We start from the raw sequence: 23,381 nt of genomic DNA, 5'->3' as shown, positions 1-23,381 counted from the left end.
TTGTCAATTTTATCTTTTCCCAAATAACCAACTGCTCTTAACTTCATTGATCTTTTCTATTTTCTTCATAGTTTTTTCTCATCTATTACCACTCTGCTTTTTGTTATTTCCGTCCTTCTACTAACTTTGGGCTTCATTTGTTCTCCTTTTCTTAGTTTTTTGAGGGGTAAAGTTTTGTTTCTTTGAGATTTTTCTTGTGTATTCATGTAGGCATTTATCACTGTGAACTTCTCGGCTTTTTTTGTGTGTGTCCCATACATTTGATATCGTTGCATTTCTATTTTCATTTGTCTCACGGTATTTTTTGGTTTCTCTTGATTTCTTCTTCTTTGACCCATTGGTTGCTCAATAACATGTTTAATCTCCACAAGATTTCTGAAATTTTTAGTTTTTTTCTTATAATTAATTTCTAGTTACATACGATTGTGTTCAAAGAAGATGCTTGATATGATTTCAATTTTCTTAAATGTATTAAGATTTGTTTTCTAGCCTAAGTACAATCCATCTTGAGGAATGTTTTGTGTGCACTTGGGAATATGTATTCCAGTACTTTTGGATAGAATGTTCTATAAATACCTGTTAGGTCAATCTAGTCTAACATGTCTTCTAAAATCAATGTTTTCTTATTAGATTTTCTGTCTGGATGATCTATCCATTGGTGTGAGTGGGGTATTAAAGTCTCCTACTATTATTTTACTGGTGTCAATTTCCCTCTTTAGGTTTGTTAATATATAACTAGACAGCAATACAATAATAGTAGGTGAATTTAAGAACATTTTAATGGGCATTTTCAAATATATACAAAAGTAGAAAAATATGAGCGCCTGGGTGGCTCAGTTGGTTAGGCAACTGCCTTCAGCTCAGGTCACGGTCTTGGAGTCCCGAGATCAAGTCCCGCATCAGGCTCCCAGCTCCATGGGGAGTCTGCTTCTCCCTCTGACCTTCTCGCCTCTCATGCTATCTCTCACTGTCTCTCTCTCAAATGAATAAATAAAAGATCTTTTTTAAAAAAAAAAGTAGAAAAATACAATAAGCCTCCCTTTATTTATCATTTAACTTCAACAATGATTAACAATTTGCCTATCTCTTTTTACCTATTTTTCTACTATACACACACATTTTTTCTGTAGTATTTACATTCTATAGTAAAGCATCTTATTTATTGATACTTTATTAATATCTCCAGAAGATGTGTTTTTTAAAAGGGAGCCACAATACCCTTATCACACACACAAAATAATAATTTTTAAAAATTCTTCCTTAGTTGGGGTGCCTGGGTGGCTCAGTGGATTAAGCCTCTTCCTTTGGCTCAGGTCATGATCTCAGCGTCCTGGGATCAAGCTCCACATTGGGCTCTCTGCTCAGCAGAGAGCCTGTTTCCCCCTCTCTCTCTGCCTGACTCTCAGCCTACTTGTGATCTCTCTGTCAAATAAATAAATAAAATCTTAAAAAAAAAAAAAACTTCCCTTGTAAAATTCTGTTTCTTTTTCAAATATCCCCATTGTCTCATAAATATCTTTCATAGTTGTTTTATTCAAATCAGTATGCAAACAACATCCACCCTTTAAAATTGGCTTTGTCTACTTCCCATGCCACTTATTTGTTGAACAAACTGAACAAATAGATATATGTTCTACATATATGTGTTTAATGTATGTTTTTCAAAATAACTCTGGCTAGGGGCACCTGGGTGGCTCCGCCGGTTGGGCATCTGACTTCAGCAGGGGTCTTGATCCCAGGGTCCTGGGATCCATGCTCGCATCTAGCTCTCCACCCAGCCGGAAGTCTGAGTCTAAATAAACCGGAAGTCTGAGTCTAAATAAACAAACAAACAAAGAAAAATCACTGTGGCTAAACAAAAGGTGGCATATATCTACAATGGAATATTTTTCGGCCCTAAAAAAGGAAGGAAATTCTGTCACATGCCACGACATGGACGAACTTTGGCAACATTAGGCTAAGTGAAATAAGCCAGTCAAGAAAGGACAAATACCATGTGATTCCACTTACATGAGGTACACAGAGTCATCAGACTCACAGAGAGAGAAAGCAGAAGGGTGGTTGCCAGGGAGTTGGGGGAAGGGGAAAGGGGCTGCTGTTAATGGGTATAAACTTTCAGCTCTGCAAGATCTAAGTGTGGTGCTTGATTGCGCAAAGATGTGAACGTACTTAACACGGCTGAAAGGCACACCTAGAGATGGTTAAGACAGTGCCTGTTTATGTTATGTGCATTTTATCATCCTTCAAAAACATTTTTAAATCCCTGCTGTGCAGAGAATGGTTTGTAGCCAAGGCAAAGTGGAAGCGGGCTGACCAGCTGGGAGGACACTGCAGTGGGCCAGGTCAGATGACAGTGGCTTGGATTTTGGTGATAAGGGTGGAGGCAGTTAAAAAAAAAATCAGATTTGGGGTCCATTTAAAAAGGAGAAACAGGGGTGCCTGGGTGGCTCAGTCAGTTGAGCTTCTAACTCTCAGTTTTGGCTCAGGGCACAGACGCACGGGTCGTGGGACGGACCCCCATGTCAGGCTCCCTGCCCCGTAAGGAGTCCGCCTGAGGAGTCTCCTCCTTTGCCCTCTCTTCCACCCCCTCCCTGTCCCCCACCACTCTCGCCCTCTCTCTAAAATAAATAAATACATCTTTTAAAAAATTAAATAAAGGAAAAGGAGAAAGAGTAGGACCTGCTGGCGGGTTGGTGATTGAGTGTGAAGGAAAGGCGAGTGAGACAGAGGACTCCAAGGATTTGGGCCTGTTGAACTGAGCTCCCGGCGGTGCCGCTGAGTGCAGTGAGGCATCCTGGGGAGACAGCTTGGTTGTTCTCTTTGGAACCGGCGCTTATTCTGGATTTGGATTTGGTCTCCCTGGCTGTCGTCATGCGGCTGCCAGGACGCTCTCTCTAGACTTGCTGGACGGCTGAGAGTCGTCATGGCCTCACACGACACTACAACTTCTGAGCAAGGAACTCACGTTATAGGGAAAAAGTAAGCCATGGGCAAATGCCCATGAGATTCCCTGATCCTGTTCTGTACCGGAACACCAGAAGCAGGAGGCTCGGTAGAGCGGGAATGGCCTATTGGCAGCCAGTTCCTGTGCCAGTTGGAGAAACACCTTGCCGAGAGGCAGCATATGGTCTCACAAGTGCTCCCGCTTCTCCCCAGCCGGGATGCACCTGGCCAGGACACGGAAGGTGGTCTTGGTGGTGAAGGCGACTTCTCAAGATCCTACCTACCGACATGACCAAAACCATTCGCCTCCTTTACTCAAGTTTCTGTTTGGGGGGTTTAGGCATCCAGAGAGACACATTTTCACCCAGAGACACAGCCTCCAAAAGAGGACGGGCTGGAATATTCTGTTAGCCAGCTCGGTAAACATTAAACCGGATCAGATTTTACCACAGTCTCCCATTATCAATGGGGGAGACGTTCCAAAACATGCGGCGGGGCCTCAAATTGCAGAGAGTACCAAACCATGTGTAGACTCTGAGTTTTATCTACACATACATACCTATGATAAGGTATAATTTATAAATTAGGCACTGTAAGAGATTAACAATTAATAATAAAAATAGAACAATTATAACAATATACTGTCATAAAAGTTATGTGAATGCAGTCTCTCTCTCTCTCTCTCTTTTAAAGATTTTATTTATTTATTTGAAAGAGAGAAGACACATGGAGAGAAGGAACACAAGCAAGGTGAGAGGAAGAAGCAGGCCTCCTGCTGAGCAGAGAGCCTAATGCAGGACTCGATCCCAGAACCCTGGGATCATGACCTGCTAAAGGCAGACACTTAACGAATGAGCCACCCATGCGCCCCAACAACCAAAACTTTAATAAACACCTTTTTCCTTAGGAATTCACATTGTGTTCATTTGTGTAAAGCCAAGACTCTCCCACTGGTCACACCCCAAATCAATAAAAGCCACTCACCTGGATGTGCAATGCACACTCCGAAGCTACACTTCTCATGTGCCTTCCAGTTAATGGTGACGCCCCACATTCTTGGACAGTAACAGGTACCCCTGTTGTAGTAAGAAAGGGCCTTTTCCAGCAAACGTCCTAAAATAGAGTGGGTACCAATTACGCAGATCATAAACTCAGGTGCACAAGACATGTACATTTATTTTTTACAACACTGATTTTTGTCTGAGATAGCTCCTCATCCTCCAGGGTGGCAAAAGTGAGATCTTAGCTAATTCACATCACGATTTCTCAACAGGTCTACCGCCCTCCACCCCGACCTAGGACAGCATTTCACCTCTGGGAATGGGGGTCAGAGAAGACTTGCAAGATCATAGGAAGAGAAACCTGAACTCGGCTCCCTCTGAGAGTCCCAGGTGCTAGGACAGCACCCTCTTGGGTGCATGCTCCCTGCTAGGAGACACAGAGGGAAATAGGGAAATGTTCGGTGGCCCTGCTGCTCCCACTGGCCACAGGGCCCCGCACCTGACCACCCAGGGAGAGAGCCCACTGCTGCAGGCCCTGAGGTTCCTGAAGCCTTCGCTGACCAGCCCCTGCTTTGGAGGAGGATCCCACTTTCCAGTGCTTACCTGGGGGTCACTGCTAGCCCCTTTGCCAGGTGGAGCTGAGCGGTTGCCTTTCCTTTAAGAGAGCGAGGGATTCCATTGTGTATATATACCACATCTTCTTGATCCATTCATCTGTTGATGGACATCTAGGTTCTTTCCATAGTTTGGCTATTGTGGACATTGCTGCTATAAACATTCGGGTGCACGTGCCCCTTTGGATCACTACGTTTGTATCTTTAGGGTAAATACCCAATAGCGCAATTGCTGGGTCATAGGGCAGTTCTATTTTCAACATTTTGAGGAACCTCCATGCTGTTTTCCAGAGTGGCTGCACCAGCTTGCATTCCCACCAACAGTGTAGGAGGGCTCCCCTTTCTCCGCATCCTCGCCAGCATCTGTCATTTCCTGACTTGTTGATTTTAGCCATTCTGACTGGTGTGAGGTGATATCTCATTGTGGTTTTGATTTGTATTTCCCTGATGCCGAGTGATATGGAGCACTTTTTCATGTGTCTGTTGGCCATCTGGATGTCTTCTTTGCAGAAATGTCTGTTCAGGCACATGCACCCGAATGTTTATAGCAGCAATGTCCACAATAACCAAACTATGGAAAGAACCTAGATGTCCATCAACAGATGAATGGATCAAGAAGATGTGGTATATATACACAATGGAATACTATGCAGCCATCAAAAGAAATGAAATCTTGCCATTTGCGACAACATGGATGGAACTAGAGCGTATCACGCTTAGTGAAATAAATCAAGCAGAGAAAGACAACTATCATATGATCTCCCTGATATGAGGAAGTGGTGATGCAACATGGGGGCTTAAGTGGGTAGGAGAAGAATAAATGAAAGAAGATGGGATTGGGAGGGAGACAAACCATAAGTGACTCTTAATCTCACAAAACAAACTGAGGGTTGCTGGGGGGAGGGGGTTTGAGAGAAGGGGGTGGGATTATGGACATTGGGGAGGGTATGTGCTTTGGTGAGTGCTGTGAAGTGTGTAAACCTGGTGATTCACAGACCTGTAAATCATAAAAATATATGTTTATAAAAAATAAAAAATTAAAAAAAAAAAAAAAGAGAGCCCGCCTGCCCCACCAAGCCTTCCTTCCCGCCTCACTCCCCTCTGGGCCTCAGCCAGGGAAGGGGAGTAGGGTGAGCCTAGACTCTTGCTATTTTCAGGGTCTCTTCCAGCTTGCCCAAGTCCCACACCACTCTGAGCTTCTATCTAACAGTCCACTGTTCAATACTCCATTTCCCACGGACAGATTCAGGAGAAGCAGGAAGGCATTTGTTCTTCGGGAAACTTTGAAAGGTTGTCTCAGAGGCAAAAAAGAACAGAAATGGTATCCTTTTTAGGATGGGGGAGGCTTTTTCCCTCTGGCACTGGAAAGTGGGATCCTCCTCCAAAGCCGGGGCTGGTCTGCAGAGGCTTCAGGACCCTCAGGGCCTGCAGCAGTGGGCTCTCACCCTGGGTGGTCAGAGCTGGGGTACCCCAAGCCATGATGTGGAGCCAGGAACCACAAGCTACAAAGCTAGTCCAAACTACAAAGCAGGAAAAGGTCTTTCAAGAATTTTAAATTCTCCTTTTTTTGAAGATTTTTTCTTTTTTCTTTTCTTTCTTTTTTTTTTTTTTTAACGGAGAACGGGAAAGCACGAGCAAGGGAGCAGCGGGCAGAGGGAGAGGGAGACGCAGGCTCCTCGCAGAGCAGGGAGCCCGATACGGGGCTAAATTCCAGCACCCCAGGATCATGGTCTGAGCCAAAGGCAGTCGCTTAACTGACTGAGCCACCCTAGGCACCCTGAATTCTCTTTTTCTTACCCTTACATTTCTTCCTTTGCTGGCTGTTCTGCATAAACTCAGATGCTTTTTTTTTTTTTTTTCTCAAATTGGCCCACTGATACTTCTAGAACCACAGCGATTTCTGAGAAGCTTGCCTCAGCTCTACACAGCAGTTTTCTCATGTCCCGGAGTGACCTGCCCCAGATTCCATTCTATGGTTTGTCATCAGTCTGTAGGGCCACTGTATACTATGACCTTGGGCAATAGTTTAATCTCTCTGTGACTCTATTTTTTTCCATAAAATGGGACAAATAATATTATCTATGGCATAGTAACATGTGAAGTCCTTAGAACAAAGCATGTTAGAGTAGTCAATAAATTTTACTCTTGTATTATTATGACTATTACAAAGTGCATATGAATAAATATTATGTAATAAATATTATAAAATAAAATACAAAAAATAAATACAATTTATTTTTACATAAATGCATAAAATAAATACAAAAAATAAAATTTTTTAAAATGCAAAATAAAATAAAATATTACAAAATAAAATATTATGTGATAAATCTTATGCAATATTCGTAAAAATTATGAATATTACAAAGCCCATATGAATCCCTACATGCGGCAGAGGTAAGTCTTAGGTCACAACTCACAGAGGCAGAAACAGTATCTTGCTCTCTTTTTCTTTTTCTTTTATTTAAGATTTTATTTATTTATTTGATAGAGAGAGATCACAAGCAGGCAGAGAGGCAGGCAGAGAGAGAGAGAGAGGAAGCAGGCTCCCTGACAGGCAGAGAGTCTGATGAGGGGCTCAATCCCAGGACCCTGAGATTAGGACCTGAGCCGAAGGCAGAGGCTTAACCCACTGAGCCACCCAGGCACTCCTAACTTGCTTTATTTTTCTGTAAGTCTGTTTAGTTTCTATTTTGTATACCCCTTCCCCTGGGTAGCAGAAACTTCGTTCCAGTTAACTCAAAGTCTCTCTCTCTCTAGGGTTGTGTCTAACTTTTGGGCCTGGGTCCCAGGCCAGTGCTTCACCCAGGTGCCTACAGTGGAACTGACCTCCCCACGCATTCAACTTGGATCCAGTTCCCACTTCTTAGGAAGCGTGGGAGCAGAGAACACCTCTAGAAGAGGCCAACTTTCTTTGTAAGTTCAGAGGGAATTACAGGAGGGAGGGGGTTTGTGGTACGGTGAATTTTTGGAATCCTATCCAATTTTTTTTTCATTACAGCTACTTTATTTTTTACTCGATGGCCCTTTACCAGTCAAAGGAGACCATGAGGCAACCATTGTACATCCCAGGGAAGAGTTGTTACATCAGAGAAGCTAGAGGAAATGCTTTTTGGAGGCTCAAACATCTGGATTTTTCAGTGTCAAAAGCCTGGCCTTGAAGGAGTTGCAGCATTAATTTTAGGCCAGAAACACTAGACTGGAAAGAATATGAGGTGATGGCAAAAGTCAGGTCTTGTAAGCCAAAATGAGATACAGCTTTGGTTGGTTGGAAGAGAGGAGAGTTAGAAAGGAAACAGGTAAATTAGATTCTGTGTGGGTAGGGAGAGCATAAAGTTTAGCATCCCAACTGGCTCACTTTTGAAAGTGAAAGGGAATGCTATTAATCCACTAGCTCCCCCTATCCACGGGGACACATTCCAAGACCCTCAGCGGATAGCTGAGACTGCTGATAGCACCAAAACTTATGTATACTATGCTTATTCCTACTACACATACATACCCACGATAAAGTTTAATTTAGAAAGTAGTTGCAATAAGAGATCAACAATAGCTAATAATAAAATAGAACAATTATAACAACACAGTATAATAAAAGTTAAGTGAATGAGGTCTCTGTGTGTGCCTCTCTCTCAAAAAATCTTATTGTACTGTACTTACCTTTCTTCTTCTTTTGATGACGAGATGTGACACAGCGTTAGGCCGCCATTGACTTTCTGATGATGGGTCAGGAGAAGGATCATTTTTTTCTGGGCCACGGTGGACCATGAGTAACTGAAACCAGGGAAAGCAAAGTCACAGATAATGGGAAACTATTGAATTATGCTGGGATCACAGACACAAACCAGGACTATCGAGGCAAACTAGCTCAGTCATAGATTCACCCTACATGTGGGTCACCCTCCCTATCCCCATACCTAGCCCAGGACCGAGTGGAGGTGAGGGTTTCCAGAAATTATCGATTTGCTTAGGGAATCTGAAAGAGAGCTCCGGTTCTTCTTTGATTATGAGAAAGCTCCCAGGGGTCAGACATGGCGAGGAAACAAGGCTACTTATTTTCTCTGCCCTGAAGAGGTCAGGGGTAGCTGAAAAAGAGCCAGGCCTGGCAAGGCCATGGGGTAGAGACACAAGGGTCAGGTGGGATGGAGCGCCCCAACAAGGGCCAAGACTAAAGACAGCGAGATAGTACACAACCTGCCCTCAAGCCATTCCCCCTAGGGCCCTCAGGCTCCCACCACAACCAAGCAACCTATTCTGGGAAATGAGAGGGCACCCCACACTACTGAGGTAACACATGGAATGGACAGACATCCTCTGAGACTTCATTTCAGGAGCCAGGCAGAGCAGGGACTTGATACGGAAATGCTGTGGTTGTGAATATGGTACAAGTCTTGCATGTCTGAGTTGTGGCCTGAGGTTCACACCCACTTTATAATGACACAGAGAACCCGAAAGTTAGAATATCAAGTCCTGGGTGCCTGGGTGGCTCAGTTAGTTATGTGTCTGCCTTCAGCTTAGGTCATGATTCTAGAGTCCCAGATCATGTCCCTCATTGGGTTCCCTGCTCAGTGGGGAGTCTGCTTCTCCCTCTGACCTTACCCCTCCCCCACGCTCTCTCTCTCTCTCTCTCTCATTCACTCTCTTTCTCAAATAAATAAGTAAAATCTTTAAAAAAATTTTGTCGGGAAGCCTGGGTGGCTCAGTCAGCTGTGCGTCTGCCTTTGGCTCAGATCACGATCCCAGGGTCCTAGGATCAAATCCCACATCAGGCTCCTTGCTCAGCAGGAAGCCTGCCTCTCCCTCTGCCTGCTGTTCCCTCTGCTGGCACTCTCTCTTTCTGACAAATAAATAAATAAGATCTTAAAAAAATATATATGTCAGGTCCTAAAGACAGAAGTCTTGCAACTTTTAAATAAAATCCCCGTTTTAAAAAATACTGCCTTAGAGTCTAGTCTTCTAGGGCATTCTGTCATACAGACATGCAAATCTACAAACAGGAAAGGTCTGGCCTTTAGGGGAGGCACTTTGATATATAAACAAAATGAAACAAAAAAAATGCACTTAACCTTCAGCCCAGCGTTTTATTTCTCAGCATCTGCCTTAGAAAAATAATTGCCCACATAGTACACTGGAAAGAATGTGAAAGGATTTTCAGAGTTGTGTTGTTTATAATAGTGGAAAATTGGAAATACCCTTAATGTCAGTCAACAGGGTAGTGGTTAAATAAACAACTGCATCTTCACATTACTGAGCAGCAAGTTTTCAAAACATGTCAGATTTTATATTGTTCTGAAGTGGAAAAATCCTCAAAACAGAAATTTGAAAAGCAAGATATGGAATGATATGCACCGTATGGTTTTATTTATGTAAACGCACATGTATCAAATGGTTAACTCTGAGGCAGGGACTATAATTGGGAGATTGAAGGTTAAGGTAGATGTGTTCAGTTTGTGGGGATGGTTCAAATATTTTACAGCATGAATATATTCAGGTAATTTAACCATTTGTCTTTTAAAATTGCTGCCTTGTAGCAGATGGGAAACAGAGAGTACCAGTGAGGATAATTTGAGGAAATTTTAACTAAGGGACCATTTGGAAAGTTACAGGTAGGGTTCAGGAGAACTACTTAGGAGATCATGTGGAAACAAGAAAGAGAAAGTTAGGTAGTGACATTTCCAGGAGGAGAACCGTGACCTGTGTTCAAAGGATACAGCCCATCAGAGGAGTTAGGAAATAAATCCCCTGACGTCATTCTCCTTCCCTCCAGTCACCTGCAGGAGCTGTCCACTGGCCAAAGCCAGAAATATTTGGCAATGTCTAGAGGCATTTTTGGTTGTCTCAGCTCAGTGGGAGGAGAGTGTGGTGTTCCTGGCATCAGTTGGGTTGAGGCCAGGAATGCTGCAAAACAGGACCACCTCCTAAAATAAGAATTATCACACCCTAAGTGCCAATTGTACCAAAGTTGAGATATTCTGCCTCAAGACTTATCCATAAAATAGTTTTAATAATGCCAACCTGTTACAAGTTTTATGAGAACTAAACCATTTAATGTATACAAAGAACTTGCTGTATAGTATATGATAAAAATGAGAATAAGAAAAACAATGAAGAGGAATAATGAAGATGGATGGAAGAAGATGCTGAAGACAGAACTCTCGTTGCAATTGGGAATTGAGCATTTACTTGCCGGACACAGAAAGCCATCTTCTGTTTGGATTGCTGATCCTTAAAGTACAACATTGTAATAAGACCAGGCACTGGAGTCGTTATGTACCTGAAGTAAACCCCTCAGGGGCAAACCAGGATCAGCCAAGATCTTCAAACGGTCAATGTTGAGTTCACCCCTGTGAGAACAGAGAGGAAATGCTGTCAGGGTTCCGGTGGGAAGAGTCATGGGGTTGCGGGGAGGCCAGCTCTGTCCAATCCAACAAGAAGGCGGCATCTGCTGTGCGTAACCCAGGGGTTGGCGGGAAGAGGCGGTGCCGCCTTTCATTTTAATAGTTGCAAAACACTAGGAACTCAAATCTGGCAGGGGGGAAAAATGGAAGTATTTATTGGCCAAATCAAAGTAACTCAATTTTTATTTATCTTTTCAATCTCTATGTAAGTCATTTTATGTTCATCATAGAGGGGAGGAAAAAGCCTGACCAAAAGAAAGAAGAGAAAAAGCACACATAGTCCTTCTGTTATTTTGGCATGACTTCCTTCCGTGTTTTTTCCTTTCTTTTTTTTTTTTTTCCTGTGCATGCAGGGCATTATGTATACCTTTGAAAATAAAATTGTTATGTCATTCAAAAACTTTGTAACATGCCTTTTAATTTAATAATACATTTAAAATAGTTGTAATGTCTTTAAGCATCCTTCTGTATTAACTCATCAAAATATAAACATCTTTTTTTTTCCTGATTACAAAAGGAATAAACACTAAATGTGAAAGAAATGCCAACAGTGTCTAGAAAAGAAAGGGAAGGGGGGAAGTATTTGGGTTGGGAAACTGTGAGTTGAGTTGGCATGAGCAACTAAACAACAGAAGCCTCAGGGGCCGGACAGGCTCAAGAGCGTCATGAGGACACCAGGTGCTTTCCGTCTCTCCTCAGCTGTCTTTGGGGACCTCATCTGCAAGCCTGTTCTCCTGGGCATCACAAGATGGCTTCCTCTGTCAATCAGCACTGCATAGTCTCTTCTTACATCCCTCTCCTGGGGAATATCAATTTGTTCTTTAGGTCCAATGGCATCAACTTGTGTCATATGATCTCCCTGACCAACAACAGTCAGGGGGCAATCCTAATTGCTCAGGAACTAGGCCTGGTCAGATACAGAGCCCAGGGGTGGGGTCAGTTCTGAAGGGCATGACTATGTGAAGAGGGGTGCACACCTAAACCCTGTGGGAATTCTGTCAGGAAAGATGGAAGGGGAGTGTGTGTCAAGGGTGTTCACTTCAATATTCCCCTCTGGCTATCCAACATGCCTACACCCTTTCCCGTCTATCATTAAAAAAAAGAAAAAAAAAACATTTATTTATTTGTTTTAGAGAGACAGCATGAGCTGGGGGAGGGGCAGAGGAGAGAGAGAGAGAGAGAGGATCCTCACGGAGACTTCCCGCTCAACAGGGAGCCCAACATGGGGCTCGACTCCATGACCCTGTGATCATGACCTGAGCTGAAATCAAGAGTTACCAACTGAGCCACCCAGGCGCCCCTCCCATCTAGTGGTTTTAAACAATAATCCCAACTTCACAAAATGTCTGCAGCCCTTTTCTGAAGGGCTTCTGACTCCTGCATACATTTTAAGTCTGGGTCTCTGGGGGGGGTCTGCAGACCTCTTCACTCTGTTATTTTAATCATATGTTGTGGTTCTGGTTGTGGAATTCAGGTAGGAATAGAAGGAATTTTCTGCAATTTTCTTCCAACAAACATCAGCTCATCTTTTTTCTGATGTGCTTTGAGCTCCACTCTTCCTTTTTTTTTTTTCTTTTTTTCTTTTATGGGGTGTGGGGGTGGGCAGAATTATCACACAGACCCCAAGATGGGTTCTTTCTCACTTAGTCATTTTGACGTCATCACAGTTGTTCACAGGCCTGTGCCTCGCTCCCAAAACAATCCCCACGTGGTCTTTTGCTTATCTCCCTGCTTCCCTGAGCATGGCTTGCTTCTTCCCTGAGAAACATGATTTGGCTGGTTCTTGGAGCCCCATCATTTGTATAAAGGGGCCCCAAAGCTGCCTGAGGAGAGCAGGGAGGGCAGTGCTTCCATGAGCCATCAAAGCTGGGAACAATTTCCACATTCATTTTATTTTTTTTGTTGTATTGAAACCTTTGAGTAGAGGCTGGGTCCAAGGAACAGAGCGTCTACCTTGTCCCATGGATGGTGGTGGGTCTGGGGATTTGGGTCTGTCTCCCTTCTTCTGCTGATCAAAGCTGGAGGCAGGGTCTTGCCAGGTGGTGTGAAAGTCATGTCTTGTGTGGCTGCCGGCACGTTCTTCCACCCAGCTCCCTCTGTCCCGGGCTGCCAGCCCCTCAGAGACATTTGCTGCTAAAAGCTTATTTCTGGACTCTCTCCCACCACTGTGGCCTTCGACTGATGTTTGGCTTTATGAGAAGGAAAAAGAGCCCCGAGTGGAACATTCCAGATCTTGTCTCTTGCCAACTCAAGCCCCTATTTCCTGTCCTTCCAAAGTGAGAATTATTTTTAGTGGGATTTTTAGAAATTCTGCCTCTTCTCACCACTTTGTGCATTTCACTCCAAAAAGGGAGTTGTCAGTTGATTCCCAGAATCTTATATCAAGTTAGGCTTAATTGTTTTGTATTTCTGGAGGTCTGTAATATGAGGTTAAGAAAATCCCCTAGATTCTTTGTTGGATGATGCTTTCCTTGCTGTATCTTGTTTTATTCATTCCACTGAGCCTTGGAAGGAGATTTTTATAAACCCACTAATACACTGCTCTTTCTTGGATACTCCCAGAGCACGTTTGGTGGTTACACATCATCCCAATCACACGGGGAAAGCTGAATAAACTTCACCAATTTCCAACTGGCAACTGGTTAGGTGATTTCCAATTTTTCCATCACTATAAAAAAAAGTTACAAAAACCTTGTACATGATATTTGTGCATGTCTTTGATTATTTCATTAGTAAATGACCACATTTTCAAAATATGACAAGGAACTGAGCTCTATATGGCCCCTTCTTAGCATTGTCTTCATTTTTCCGTTAAGTGGTTCTAAATAAAAACCATCATAACACTCCTTGGCCATATTGTAGGTGCCTTTCAGCACTTTCTCTTCCCACCGGACCATATGTTGACCCAGATAAACTAACCCCAGTACCAGGAACATGATCGGTCTGCTAGGGATGCTCATTCTCCTCATTTCCACTCTCCTTCTGCAAACACTCTGAGTCCTTTATCATCCACAGCTTCTCTCCATGAACTTTCTACTTACTCGCTGGCATTTTCAGCTATTTTTCTCCACATACATCTGAAGTTTTCGGGTCCCTTTCTACCAAGGCTTTAGCTTGTGAAAATCAATGAGATAGAAGTAAAAGCCATCTGCTTCTTACCACTCTGCTCCTCAGAAGAAAATATCATATACACACGCTCTCACACATGCTGAAATCCTGATGTACCACCGTCAATAAGGCAGAAACCAATAATCTTGTGTTTTATCAAACCATGAAGATCACCAGCACGAAAACTCTCAGAGGTGTTTGTTAAAATCCAAATTCCTGGGCTGTGCCTCCAGTTAACTGGATTAAAAATCTCTAGGGATAGAGGGGACCAGAAATTTATGTTTCATTGATTTCTCTAATGATTCTGGTACTTACTAAAATAGGTCAACTTACAAGAATTCTTATATTAAAGCTCAACTCTGCATGAGCTGACACAGCAACTCCCTTTCTATCATGTTTTTTAAATAAAAATTCTATTAATCATGTGTCTAAATTGATGGTAGTACCAGGGAGCCTGGGAAGCTCAGTGGGTTGGACTTCTGACTCTTAATTTGGGCTCGGGCCATGAGGTCAGAGTCATGGGATCAAGCCCCACATGTGAGGCATAGATAGCCTGCTTGGGATTCTCTCCCTCTCTCTCTGCCCTTCACCCTGCCTCTCTCTCTCACTCTCTCTCTCTCTCAAAAATTAATTAGTTAGGGTGCCTGGGTGGCTCAGTGGGTTAATGCCTCTGCCTTCGGCTCAAGTCATGATCCCAGGGTCCTGGGATTGAGCCCTGCATTGGGCTCTCTGCTCAGCAGGGAGCCTGCTTCCCTTCCTCTATCTCTGCCTGCCTCTCTGCCTACTTGTGATCTCTGTCGAATAAATAAATAAAATCTTTTTAAAAAATTAATTGGTTAATCAACTAGTGGTAATACTGACACCATCTCCACAAATCCAAACAACCCTGGATGGTAGAGTTTACAAGAATCACCACATCTGGTACTCCTCTCCTTCCTACTTCCTTGCGTCTTGGTTGAGATCATGTGACCAATTCTGGCCACTGGGCTGTGAATAGGATTTAGATGAGTTCATACTGAGCCTTTGTATGGTGCCCGTGAAGCCATGTGCTAAGACTGAGGTATCATAAGATAGTGGAGCCAGTGTCAGCTTGAGTTTCTGAAGGTTTGTGGAACAAAACCGCTGTCAATCTTCAATGCAGCGTGAGCCAGAAATAAGTTATAGAGATTTTTAAGGTTATTTGTCATGCAGCCTAACCTAGTCCTATTCCGAACAATACTAAAACCCTTATTTCTGATTCGTCCATCAGTGTATTTTTTTAAGATTTTATTTATTTGAAAGAGAGAGAGAGAACTTGAGAGAGAGAGATCACAAGCAAGAGAGAGGGAGAGAGGGAAAAGGAGACCCCCCACCAAGGAGAGAGCCCAATGGAAGACTAGATCCCGGGACCCTAGGATCATGGCCTGAGCCGAAGGCAGATACTTAAGCGACTGAACCATCCAGGAACCCTCCATCAGTGTATCTGAGTGTCTTCTGATCATTTAAAATTTGGTTATAATAAGAAATCTCCAGTTCTATAAATCTGAGCTTTGTTCAAGTATTGACCTCCAAAAATCAATTTCTATCTTTATAAATGATTTTACCAATTTCAATTTGTGTAAATGAGAGAAAAATGTCTGTGGGTGATAGAAGGGTATTAGGAAACTTGATGACTTAGAAAAAGAAAGTGAGGTAAAGGGGTGCCTGGGTGGAGTCTGCTTCTCCCTCTGCCTTCACCTCCCCCTGCTCATTCTCTCTCTCTCAAAGAAATAAAATCTTAACAAAATAAAAAAGGAAATGAGGTAAGAATGAGTCGGTCAGTGGTTGACCTGGAAAAAAACTCAGAACTTGCTCTGAGTTTTGACAACAATTCATTTTTGACAACAATTCATTTGTCTTCCTTTCTTCTTCTCCTCCCCCTCCCCCTCTTTCTTCTTCTTCTTCTTTACTTCTTCCTTACCACTAACCATGGTAGGAAACCTCAAATTTCTCTTCAGTCCAAAATGCATATGTACTATGATCACTCCATTTTATACAATATGCTAGAATTTTATATGTAACATCCTATAATATACATTTATCTTGCTGCACTATTAACGGTTCAATCCCACGGCCTGTGTGGTTTCTGATTGACTTACTCAGTTCTGGTTGTGGCTCAGTTCAGTCATATCTGCTGATATTTTAACTCAGGGCGAGTCTTAGAAACGGAGCCCCTGAAGTAGAAGGTAGAAGTGCTCTTCTGAATCCCTCAGCCCTATCCCCAGGTCTGTAAGACAGAGGAAAAGGACCTCGGATCCCTTTGCACCTCTTGACATGAGTTCTTTGATCTTGAGGCATCAGCAGCAGCAGCAGCTGACAAACATACAGGACAACGAAAAATGGGGACAGAGGGACAAAGAGGTGGTAAGAATTTCCTCGTGCTAGCCGTTCTCTTTTGGTCCTTCTTCATTTTCTTTTTCTTCTATTTGCCTTCCTTCTTTTCTGTGAGCATAATCTCTGGTTTCTACTTTCTGTTTGTCTTTGTCCTACTTCTCTGATCGTTTAGCATGTAACTTATTTAAATGTCGTGAGCATCATTTAGAATCTGACATGGTCTATGAACTCTCCCCTGGGAAAACTGCGCATAAACTCTATTTAGAGCCTCAAATTAAGTAAACTCTATAAGAAACAGATATTCTGCCCTCAACTAAAAGTCTCGAAATTCTCTCCTCCTACAGCATTCATCTGAAATCTATTTGCATTGTAAGACTCCACCCCTGGCATTTTCTTGGAATGTTTCAGTTGCATTTTCTGGGTCACAGATTCTTGATGGTTACTCAGAAAACTCCTCTCAGGAGTCAGGCTGGGGTGGTGGAAAGAGCATGAACTTCGGAACAGCCCGTGCCTGGATTAAATAGTGGCTTTCCTGCTTGTTAGCCGTGTGACAATGGAAAACATATGGGATTCCTTGCAGGTCCCTCACCTCATCTCTCATCGCTTGTCTTTCACACACAAGGTAAAATATGGAGTGAGGGTTATGGAACTCGTTTTGGCCTGCGGCTGTATCTCGCATTCTCTCTGGAATGAAGGGCGGCTCTTGGCACTCACTGTCACTCGCATGAAACTCAGTGGGAAACCTAAGACAACAAAAAAGTTGAAAAGCAGTATTTTCTCTCATAGGCAAGACAGAAATCATGCACATGATGAGTGAGACTTAAGAGCTCAACCTGATGCCTCCAAAGGATTATTTCTTCCTTACCTTCTTTTTTTTTTTTTTAAGATTTTTTTAAATTTATTTGACAGACAGAGATCGCAAGCAGGCAGAGAAACAAGAGGAAGCAGGTTCCCTGCTGAGCAGAGAGCCCGATGTGGGGCTTGATCCCAGGACCCTGGGATCATGACCTGAGACGAAGGCAGAGGCTTTAACCCACTGAGCCACCCAGGTGCCCCTCTTCCTTACCTTCTTTTTTTTTTTTTAAATTAATTAATTTATTTTCAGAAAAACAGTATTCATTATTTTTTCACCACACCCAGTGCTCCATGCAATCCATGCCCTCTATAATACCCACCACCTGGTACCCCAACCTCCCACCCCCCCTGCCACTTCAAACCCCTCAGATTGTTTTTCAGAGTCCATAGTCTCTCATGGTTCACCTCCCCTTCACAATTTACTCCAACTCCCTTCTCCTCTCTAACACCCCTTGTCCTCCATGCTATTTGTCATGCTCCACAAATAAGTGAAACCATATGATAATTGACTCTCTCTGCTTGACTTATTTCACTCAGCATAATCTCTTCCAGTCCCGTCCATATTGCTACACAAGTTGGGTATTCATCCTTTCTGATGGAGGCATAATACTCCATAGTGTATATGGACCACATCTTCATATCCATTCGTCCATTGAAGGGCATCTTGGTTCTTTCCAGAGTTTGGTGACTGTGGCCATTGCTGCTATAAACATTGGGGTACAGATGGCCCTTCTTTTCACTACATCTGTATCTTTGGGGTAAATACCCAGGAGTGCAATGGCAGGGTCATAGGGAAGTTCTATTTTTAATTTCTTGAGGAATCTCCACACTGTTCTCCAAAGAGGCTGCACCAACTTGCATTCCCACCAACAGTGTAAGAGGGTTCCCCTTTCTCCACATCCTCTCCAACACATGTTGTTTCCTGTCTTGTTAATTTTGGCCATTCTAACAGGTGTAAGGTAGTATCTCAATGTGGTTTTAATTTGAATCTCCCTGAGGGCTAGTGATGATGAACATTTTTTCATGTGTCTGATAGCCATTTGTATGTCTTGATTGGAGAAGTGTCTGTTCATATTCTGCCCATTTTTTGATATGTTTGCCTGTTTCGTGTGTGTTGAGTTTGAGGAGTTCATTATAGATCCTGGATATCAACCTTTTGTCTGTACTGTCATTTGCAAATATCTTCTCCCTCTTCCTTACCTTCTTAATCTTTGGGAGATCCCTCCATAGGACTGATTTTCTGTCTCTCCATACTTCTTCTTATCATGTAACACTTGCTCTTCAGGATTCTTCTCTCTCATTACTTAAAAATTCTTTCTAAGTAGAAGAAAACCTTCTCATTTCAGCATGCTAGGCTTTAGTTCACCAAAGACTTTTCAGCTCCTCTAAATTTCCTATCTCACAAGTTATAAAGAAATCTGAATCCACACTCCTGTCTTCCGTACACACTAGTACCAACTGCTTTTGCATTGTATACACATAAAGCCACATTTGATTCTAGACAGACTATAGTTGGTGATGTATTATTATTACTCTGCCCTCAAAACCAAAAATTTCAAATAAGATATAGAATCAAAAATTCTTCTGTAAATATAAACAAGTCACAGAACCTGTAACACATTCTACTGTGCCTCTTTATAAAGCTCCACTCCAAAAGAAAACTTTAACGGGAATAGGAATACATTCTCTTTTCCTAACCTAAAAGAGTGATTTCTCCCAGATTTTAAATGATTTGGTCTTAATCTTCCATTTACCTCTGTGGGTTTAACACAAATCATTTCAGAACGTCAGAAGGTGGTACCGAGTTTGATATCCCTTCTCCAAAACGGTATTAGAAATTTCATGCAGGGGTTCCCACTGAGTGTGGAGAGGAAGTTTGAGAGCTGCACCCCATTCAAAGAGTGCTCAGCTCAGGGATCACTGGACAGAGGAGGGAGGAAAAAGAGAAGCAAAGACAATTATAGTTCCAGAAAAGTTGCCCCTTCCTCACCTTGGACCACATTTTCAGGTTTATCACAAAAGGACGGGAATCAGGACTTAAGTATGAGAACAGCAAAGGATTTGATTGGTTGAAGCTTTAGGGCAGGTGTAACACTGGAGGAGGAGTAAATGCAGACATGAGGTCTGCCTTGGTCCCAGCTAGAAAGCCTTGTCCTGGGTAGGGGGTGGGGATTGGGGTCACCTGAGTTCCTTCCAGAGTTGTGTGACGAGTGGAGGAAACTTGGTGGGGAAGGGTCAGGAGGAAGGTTAAGCATAAACTTGCTTCTCTACTCTTCTTTGTCTGACAGCTATGGTCAGGTCTCACCTGGTAGCCATGGACCAGCTCTGCGGCACAGAGGCTTCTGTCTACACCACAGAGACTACCTTACCATAGGCTTCCATGAATTCACCCTTTCAGACTCACAATGCATGTGAGTCTTCTTGCAAAAGGACATCCTGATGATCTTGAACACTCTAGTACACTGCCCAAATATCCCTTAGGTGATGACCTTAGTCCCCCAGCTGTGGGAGGCTGCCCACAGACCGCTCTCTGCTATTGGCCTCCTGGGAAGTTGCCTCAGCTGAAGAGAAGAGCCTCACCCAAGGTTCTACACCCTTCCCAGTGGCCCATATCCAGTGACTCATTGACCTAAACTTTGACACAGATGGGGCAGCTCTGAGAAGCCATCACAAGTCCAGAGCTCTCCGTGGGGCCCACGGGAGATTCTGTGGAGACTGCATTCACCACAGCCCAGTTTTGCATCGGCCCAATCCCAGATTCCTTCCCTTCCTCTCCTTCCCTCAGATAAGTTGCCGGGATCATTCCTTAGTAAAGGTCCTGCCTGCTTGTCTGCGCCTCAGTCAGTTTCCTGACTGACACTGATGTTTGTGCTTCACTACACTGAAAACAGTAGGGGGCACGTTCAGAATTTTACAGAAAGCTCTGTCTTAAATAAGCTGCAATTTCTTGAGAGACTTCTGATTGTGGACTGTCAATAGTGAGCCAACCTTATAAAACAACTGGTGATAATTGTTTAGTTCCATGTTGAAAAGGATGACCTTTAAAATTTGAAGGCTTAGCCTTGAAGGCTTAGCAATAGGAAAGTGAACTTGGGAGTCTGAGGGGGTATGTCAGGGGTCCCTTACAAAGTCTCTCATATACTAATCAAGATGGAGGTCAGGGAACAGCCCTGGTCATGTGAACCCCGATACTTTGCCAGCCGTTTAAAAAAATTTTGAGTTGTCACTTAGTCTAACTCCTGTCTCCTCCTCCATGAGCAGGGGAGCGGAAGGGCACCCATTAGCACACTTCCCTCAGATAAAACAACACCTCCCAGCTGGCCCCAGCTCCCCTACAAAGACAGAAGGAAAAAACCTCCCAGCCCACAGGCGCCTGTGCTTGTATAGGAAGGAGGAGGAGGAAGGGAGATTGGGTGATTCCTGAGCAGTGACCCCTGGGGGCAGCACTGTTGGTGAACAGCAAAGATGGAACTAGAACGGGCAACTCCTTTACCCCCAGTAGAGAAAGCGAGAGGGAGGGGGAGGGGAAGGAATAAAGTGAGGAACAGGGAAGGAATTTTGAAAAAGCAAGAGCTGGGGGAAGCATGCAATGCAGGAAGCCCTCAGTTTGGGTAAAAACTGTCTATACTTCATGTCTGACTCTTTTGATAAAGTCCTGGTGTAACCAGAGGCATGTCAAGTAACAAAAAGCAAAAGGGTAGGTGCTAAGCCACTTTTTTTTTTAAGATTTTATTTATTTATTTGAGAGAGAGAACGAGCAAGTAGGGAAAGCAGCAGGCAGAGGGAGGGGGAGAAGCAGACTCCCCGCCGAGCAAGGAGCCTGATTCGGGGCTGGATCCCAGGATGCCAGAATCATGACCTGAGCTGAAGGCAGCCACTTAACAGACACCCCCCCACCCCCGGGGCGCCCTGATCCTTTTTTCTTTTCTTTTCTTTTCTTTTTTAACTTATTTTCTTGCTGATTGATTCCTTTCCCCAGAAAGCAACTACTTAATATTGAGAAATAGCTAAAACTCTTCTGTAATATACTCTGGGGAAAGAAAAAAGAAGAGGAAGGAAAGCAGATACAATATTACCAAAAAAGCCCAGACAGTGTTAGTTTACACTGGAAACAGTTTGGTCTCTCAGAAGCAAAAGGAAGTTACAGGTTTCCACCGCTCTCCAAAAGTAAAGGGTTCCTAGGAAAACTTTTGTAAGCCAAAGGGAGTAGTAATGCAAAGAGCAACAACCATGCACGTGTATGGACATTTTGGGGGTGTTCCAGACTGCCAGAATCACCTCTTGTAGGCTTTTCCGACGTGATCTTAGGACACCTCTTGCTAATGGATGCACAAAATAAATCAAGAGAACAGCACAGGTGCTCACAGACACAGTTATAGCTTTGGCAGCTGGAGGCTCGGATGCCAAGTGGGGTCCCGGCGAAGGGCAGGCCTGCACCCGGGGTTCCCAGCGCCTCTCTGCCCCTCTCTCTCTAAGCTTCTTTGGATTCCTTTCAGTTAGCGAGAACAGGGACTAGCTAGATTCCGTCTTTTGTAAAAGCGATGTGGCAAAACATAAACTTTCCCATACAGGAAGAAATAGATGGCTAAATCAGACAGAAAAAAAGAAAACTCATTATACACAGAAAAAAATAAGCCACTTAAGAGAACTTATTGGGACAACTAGGCGGCTCAGTTGGTTAAGCAGCTGACTCTTGGTTTCCGCTCAGTTCATGATCTCAGGATCATCGGATCAAGTCCCATGTTGGGTTCTGTGTGTGGTCTGCCAGGAGTCTGCTTCTCTCTCTCCCTCTCCCTCTGCCCCTTCCACCATTCTCTCTCTCTCTCATTCATAAATAAATAAATCTTTTAAAAGAGAGAGAGAACTTTTTTTACATTTTATTCATTTGACACACAGAGATCGCAAGTAGACAGAGAGGCAGTCAGAGCGAGAGAGAGAAGCCGTCTCCCCGCTGAGCAGAGATCCCCGATGTGGGGCTCAATCCCAGGACCTTGGGATCATGACCTGAGCTGAAGGCAGAGGTTTTAACCCATTGAGCCACCCAGGTGCCCCAAGAGAGAGAACTTATTAAGAGCACATATGTTAGCACATTACTTTGGAAAGAAGTGGAAAATGTTATCATTTGGGTCTTCTCTATTTGCTCATGATCTTGTGCAGATCATAGGGCATTAGTAAATGGAGGGCATTGTAAGGGCTTTAGTAAAACAGCAGGCAGATGCTTCTGCTTTTTTTTTAAAAAATATTTTATTTATTTATTTGTCAGAGAGAGAGAGAGAGAGCACAAGCAGGGGAGAGGCAGGCAGAGGGAGCAGACTCCCCACTGAGCGAGGACTCTGAGGAGGGCTTGATTCCAGGACACTGGGATCATGACCTAAGCTGAAGGCAGACGCTTAACCAAGTAAGCCACCCAGGTGCCCCTGCTTCTGCTTATAATCAGCCCCAGCCCCCTCTGGCTAGGCCTATGACCACCCCCTTTCCAATCAGTGACTGAGGGGTTCACAGTGTTAAGTGTATGGAGATCACAGGAGAATTTATTAAGAGCCCCTCTAGAGTATGGTCTCTATATACACCTAGCAATTCAGGAAAACTGAGTAACAACTGAATTACAGTCTACACAGACTACAGTCTTTGTACAATGTGTGGCTACAACTCCTAATACAGTCACTAGGAACTTTGAATTGAAATCGTTAAAGGTAGAATATCTTTCTAAAAGAACCTTAACTCACTGAGTTTGGATGGAATATCATATCTCTTTATCAGTATTCTAAAGATTTGTTTTTTATTTTTAAAATTTTTTAAGTGAGAGATCACGTGTGGGGGTGGGGGATAAGGAGAGAGGAAGACTCTTAAACTGGCTCCACAAGTACTCTGTGCGAGCAGTTCATGTATTTTTCTATCTTTACACCCATTATGTCCACTCCAAAATGAAAGACTTTGAAAGGTGTGATGGTTTGAAAAATACATCCACAAATCTTTTTTGCGCCTTACCTCAGGAGGAAGAACTTAATTCTCTCCTTGAGTGTGAGCTGGATCTAGTCACTGACTTCTAGCGAATAGATTTTGGCAGAAATGATGGCACTTCTTTTTTTGTTGTTGTTTAAGTTTCTTTT

The 23,381-nt window shown here is 43.4% G+C and overlaps 1 long non-coding RNA gene across 3 annotated transcripts in view; it reads right to left on the bottom strand.

The window, feature by feature from the left end:
• LOC132020874 (uncharacterized) overlaps positions 1–23,381 on the bottom strand; it is a 78,308-nt gene that overhangs the window by 43,056 nt on the left and 11,871 nt on the right. For 2 of the 3 annotated variants that reach the window (XR_009405124.1, XR_009405126.1), the window contains exons 1-4: positions 17,006–17,119; positions 10,833–10,902; positions 8,219–8,332; positions 3,928–4,056 (exon numbers count right to left, since the gene is read on the bottom strand). This is a non-coding gene — a long non-coding RNA (uncharacterized LOC132020874). Of the gene's footprint in view, positions 1–3,927; positions 4,057–8,218; positions 8,333–10,832; positions 10,903–17,005; positions 17,120–23,381 lie in introns of those variants that run through there. The other variant, XR_009405125.1, reaches the window with a different exon arrangement.

Source organism: Mustela nigripes, chromosome 6 (genome assembly GCF_022355385.1).
Source record: "Mustela nigripes isolate SB6536 chromosome 6, MUSNIG.SB6536, whole genome shotgun sequence".
Lineage (NCBI taxonomy): Eukaryota > Metazoa > Chordata > Mammalia > Carnivora > Mustelidae > Mustela > Mustela nigripes.
The sequence above is the reverse complement of the archived record's forward strand: the minus strand, read 5'-3'. Positions and strand labels throughout refer to the sequence as shown.